General features: G+C 44.9%; 1 pseudogene; it reads right to left on the bottom strand.

Annotated features, from left to right (window-relative positions):
• Positions 1 to 2,579: 2,579 nt before the first annotated feature.
• On the bottom strand, positions 2,580 to 3,432 carry LOC124965315 (inhibitor of growth protein 1-like; annotated as a pseudogene).
• Between the last annotated feature and the right edge of the window lie 2,568 nt (positions 3,433 to 6,000).

The following is a 6,000-nucleotide window of genomic DNA, read 5'->3' on the forward strand; positions in this document are numbered from 1 at the left end:
ATAGAAAAAAAAGTACGTCCAAATCTTCAACATGTCAGCTTAGGATCAGACTTCCTTAACAGGACTCCCATAGCACAAGAAATAAAAGCAAGAATCAATAACTGGGATAGATTCAAACTAAATAGCTTTCTCTCAGCAAAGAAAACTATCAGCAATGCAAAGGGAGAGCCTACAGAGTGGGAGAAAATCTTTGCCACTAATAATTCACATAAAGCCCTAATTTCCAGAATATATAAAGAACTCAAAAAACACTACACCAAGAATACAAATAACCCAATCAACAAATGGGCTAAGGAAATGAACAGACACTTCACAGAAGAAGATCTACAAGCAATCAACAAACATATGAAAAAATGTTCACCATCTTTAGTAGTAAGAGAAATGCAAAACAAAACTACCCTAAGATTCCATCTCATCCCAATTAGAATGGAGATTTTCAAGAACACAAGCAACAATAGGTGTTGGAGAGGATATGGAGAAAAAGGTACACTCATACATAGCTGGTGTGGTTGCAAATTAGTGCAACCACTCTGGAAAGCAGTGTGAAGATTTCTTAGAAAATTTGGAATGGACCCACCATTTGACCCAGCTATCCTACTCCTTGGCCTATACCCAAAGGACTTAAAATCAGCATACTACAGAGATATAATCACATCAATGTTCATAGCTGCTCAATTCACATTAGCCATATTGTGGAACCAACCTAGATGTCCCTCAGTTGATGAATGGATAAAGAAATTGTGTTATGAATATACAATGGAATATTACTCAGCCATAAAGTGTAATAAAATTATGGCATTTGCAGGCAAATGAATGAAATTGGAGAGTATCATGCTAAGTGAGATAAGCCAATCTCTAAAAACCAAAGGATGAATGATCTCGCTGATAAGTGGATGATGACACATTATATGGGGTGGGAGAGAGTTGAGACTGGAGGAAGGAGGGTCTGTATAGAGGGAAAAGAGGGGTGGGTGTGGTAGGGGGAAGGAAAAAATAACAGAATGAATCAAACACCATTACCCTGTGCAGATGTATGATTACACAGTGGTATGCCTTTACTTCATGTACAAACAGAAACAACATGTATCCCATTTGTTTACAATAAAAATAAGTAAAAAAAGAAAATATATGAAGAAAGGCAAGTCAAAACAGATGTTCAATGACTTTAGCCCTGCTTTTAACTTAGATTATTATTTGTACTTAGTTTGCTTATGGTAAAATATTTTCATGTGCTAAAATTTCTGCTTGGAATTGCAGAAAACTCATCTTGTAAAATTGTTTTGCAAGTCCATTACTTAGGAGTGCTCTGGGCATAGGCAAGAGACCCAGAGATGAGATTACATAGATTGTGGCCCATAACTACACTACAGGTGGCCGATGGGTAGAGATTTGCATAGTTGAGAGTCCTGGGTATGAACTCATACCTTAGACTCAAATGATGTTAACCTGAATGGTTGGCCACCTTACCCGCAACTTGATTCTTTTTTTTTTTTTTTTTTTTTTTTTTGCGGTACTGGGGATCGAACTCAGGGCCTTGTGCTTGCGAGGCAAGCACTCTACCAGCTGAGCTATCTCCCCAACCCTTGATTCTTAAGTTATTTTATGATTTGGAGCTTTGACCTTGCTCATGTGTTCTTTCTAAATACTTTGTACATGATCATTTTCCATGTAAACCAGTAACCTGGGCATTGAGGGTGTTTTAATTCTAATGTACCTTATGAAACCTGTAAGGTTGGTCTTCAATCACTCTTAATAGGACTGAAAATCAGTACAGTCGGGAAGTTGGATGCAATCATGCTCTAATTGACTAGTGGTTTTGAGGGGAATACACAGAGAAAGACACACACAGAAAAGCAGAACTATGTGACATTGGGTAGTTAGGAGAGACATGACACCTTTTATGTAAATTATAATCTACTGTAAAAAATGTGTTGTTTTCTAGGAATCTTACAAGCAGGAGTAAGGCTTTTATGATTGAGGATCATTAGTGGCAGTGCTTTCCTAGCTGCCTTATCAACATGCCATTCTCCCTCTCCTCCTCAACAGTTTTTCCTTCATGTAATGGATTGCAGGATGCTTAAGCATTCTGAGAGCACACAGCATCTTCAGTCTGTTGAGTGTGACTCGTTGGCTGTTCAAGCCCTTATGTCCTTAGCTCCATCCCCCAGTCAGACCAAGGTCTCAGGGATCTGAAGGTTCATATTCAGAAACTCAAGTTGAGAGACTTATGGCATATGGGGAGGGGCACAGGCTCAGAAAGCACTTACCATGGACATGGGGGCAGGACTTTGGGAAAGCATGTGGACACTAGTTTTTTAAAGTGTTTAATTCGAACAGGTAATTTGTAGTTCCTAAAATGTTGATCTACAGTCCACTGTCTTCTTACACATGTACCAGTGAAAATAAAAGTTAGAGAGAATCACTGCCCTCCCCAAGAAGGGAACTGCACCTTTTCTAACATTCTTTGAAAATATACATTTGACAATCCACACACTTTGACATAAGTGGGAATACGATACATACCTGACTAATTCTGTTCTACTAGTGAATGCCCACAAACCTCTTATAGGCTTTCTTTTTTAAAAAAAATTCTGCAAAGCTTTGTCCATCATTTTCTCATTTCTGGCCCGACACTTGGTACAGCACCACTTGCCCTTTGTTTAGGATTGAGTCCCAAGCAGAAGTGGAACCATCTGACAGGGCACTTGCTATTTTCACAATGTATCATTTCTCCATAGGCCACCTGATTCACAGATACTATGTAGGCTCATTTGAGTCACTGGATAGGTTTGCAGGGTTTGCTTTCTTCTCTGTTTTGGCCATGGAGCCTGTGGAGTGCTTTTTCTTCTTCAAGGTCTTTACTTTGTTTCCTCTTTGAGGTCTTTGCTATTTTTTCCTTCGGTGTTCCTGAGGTGATGTCATCATGGTCATGATTATTATTAGATACATTCATCACTTGATTCACATTGTTGAGTAGCTGCAGGGTAAGCTTGTAATTTGGCTTTTCTGCCAGTGCAAATGTCTCATTCTTTGCCTTCTCTTGGCCAACTTTGCAGCTGTTGCCAGTGGTATCCTTGATCTCTTAGGTGCCTCAAAGAGTTCCATGTTACCGTCCATTTGTCTGTTCCGGCTTTCTGCCAACTATACCATCAGACTCGGGATCTGAATTTTCTCATTTTCCAGCTCCTGGTTCCAAATCAGGGCTCTCTGGATGCAGCACAGCACTCAGCATTTTGGGTTATATCTGCCTCTCTTTTCAACTTCTCATAATGCACTTTCAATTCTTTCAGGATTTTTTTGGCATTTCACATTCATCTCCTGTATCAGTAAGACATTTTTCAGTAGGTCTAAAGGCAGAGACTCGATGGAGTCCAGGTAATCCTCCACATAGTTTACCAGGTGGATCTGCTTTCTTTTGGCAGGATTCAGCATGGTTCAGCTAGTGGCGCCCCCTGTACTTGGTGAGGACTTCCACTTCCTGCATCCCACCCCCTAAAAATAGATCTGCAAAATGCAGATCTCTCTCTCTGGCCCTGCCCGACCAGCAGCTGCACCAGCTAAGGCCTAGAACACCCAGTGCACACTGGCAGGGGTCATAGAGGAGGGGGCTCCCAGAGGGACCCCTGCTGGCCAAGTGCCATACGGGGTGGGGAAGGCTCGTACATGGATCCCACTGACTGGGCGGTGCAGGGGGTAGAGTAAACCCCCACTGGCCGGGAGGTGCTGGTGGTGTGGAGGGGGCTCCTGGATGGATCCCTGCTGGCTGGACATGGTTCAGGGATGGGCAGGCAACTTGTAGGCATGCACATCTGGAAAGGGTCAAGGGCCAAGGGCTGACTGCTCCCACACCAGGGGGAAAGGAGCCCAGCCTGGAGGACAGCACAGCTATTGTCCCCTGAAGGGATACTTTAAAATGACCCCATCATGGGAAGGCCCTGAACACTTTAGACCCTTCAGCAAGGACCCTCCAAAAAAGCCTCTTGAAAGTCCCCCTTTGAAGCATCCTCCCTGACCCAGAAAAGCATGGTGAAAACACCCAGCACTGGGAGGCCCTGTCCCTGGTGCATGGTGGGAATGTTGAGGCGCCTGCATCCCCAGACCTCTGCAGCAATTCACCCTGGCCCGTGCTGCTCCTGCACGCTCCCTTGTGCCCTGATATGGGCAGGAGGGCACAAGGCAGGGCTTTGCTCTCCTGGGATCTCCTCTGGTGGATGCCTCTGGGCCGCAGAGCAGGCCTTGTGTTGATTGGGGGTCTAGACCTGAAGCCACGTGGAGGGTGTGTCCAGGTCACCGTGGCTTTCTGCGCATGCCCAGCTCTCAGGGAGCCAGGGCAGGATAGGCAACCACTTGGTTCAGGTCTAGGCCTGCACACTCTGTGGACCCTGGTGCTGTGGGGGCATTGGTGTTGTGTCCACTGGAGCATTGGTGTCTGTCTGCTTCAGAGCTGGCAGGGTCCCAATGCCTGGATCACATGCTGGACCAATCACCGCCTTCAGGTGAGGCAACTGCCCTGCCCTCAGGGAAGGCTACTGTCCTGGGGGGGTCTCAGATGGGTGTGTCTGGGGCAGCAGGAGCGCTACAGCCAGAACCCAGGTGTTTGGGCCTGGAGGTTGGGGATCGGGGCAGGGAGGTTTCAGGTACTGGGCATAGCTGGACGGGAGGTCAAGGACTCCAGGTGATTGGCAGGTGCTGCACCCAAATCTGGGCTGGACACAGGGAGGTCAGGGACTGGGTGAAGGCCAGGCTCTGAGTGTTTGGCTGGTCCTGTGACTGGTGCCTGGGGTGGGGACCGTAACACCATTTACCCATGATGAGTTCTGCTTCCGCAAATGTTGAAGCTTGAACATTAGAGAACATCAAGGGAAGAATATTAATCAGGTTTTATTTAAATGTAATAATACAGATTTCTCCTGGGAGGGAGAAGAGGGCTTTGACTGATATTCTAGAATCCCATGAAGTGAGCACGCCCTACATCTTTTATAGGTTAAGGTCTCGTTTTGTTCTCCAGTTCTCTCCCCCCCTTTTCTCTCCTTCCTGCCTACTTTACAAGGCTCGGTTTTGCAGGTGAGATGTAAAAAGTCAGAAATGGAGGGGGCAGTGGGAGGGCCAAAGTGATTCAGCCAGGCAAGGGCCCAGGACATTAATTAGAAGTTCCTTGCCTGAAGTCCTTGATAAGAGCAGGTAAATTTGGTGATCAATGTGCTTTGGAGATCCTTGATATTCCATTCTCCCAGGGGCAGTCTCCAACTTCCAGAGGCAGATGGCTCTCATGGTCTCCATTTCTTTCATTTGACCCAATCCCCTATTTCTAAACTAACTGCCTGTCCCCAAGTCTGGCTTTAACTGGAGACCCCCAACACTGTTGTGGCAGAACCCTGCAGCCCAGCCTTTTCAGATCCTCCAGTGACTTTCGCATTTGGGTTTGGTTTTGTTTTTAATGTGTTTTCAGTTTTTGATGCACATTTGTTTTATTAACAAGTTTATTTCTATGCTGAGAATCCAACATGGACTCACACATGCTAGGCAAGCATTCTATCACTGAGCCACATCCCAGTCCTGCTCCTTTGGTTTTGATGGAAAAGAATCCAAACTACCTAGGACTCTGGGTGCCTGAGACTGGAGAGGGACTCAAGACATGAGAGCAGGAACTGACATTTTCTTCCTTTTTCTGCTTGTGTGAGTGAGTGTAATTATGTTGGTGGGTAGTGCTATGCCTGTCCTGTTGCTTGGGATGCTTTAAACACTATCCTGGGAAGGACCCAGGAGTAGAACTCATGATTTTTCTTTCAGTTATTACTTGTTTCCTGTTTTTATTTTTGAGAAATCATAACTATGTTTTGAACAAATCAGAAGAATTTGAGAAAGGGAGGAGTACATTTTTATTTTATTTTATTTTTGCGGTACTGGGGATCAAACTCAGGGACTTGTGCTTGCAACACAAGCACTCTACTGAGTGAGCTATCTCCCCAGCCTTTAGGAGTACATTTTTAACAAGAGATT

This window comes from Sciurus carolinensis, chromosome 15, assembly GCF_902686445.1.
Source record: "Sciurus carolinensis chromosome 15, mSciCar1.2, whole genome shotgun sequence".
NCBI classification, from domain to species: Eukaryota; Metazoa; Chordata; class Mammalia; order Rodentia; family Sciuridae; genus Sciurus; species Sciurus carolinensis.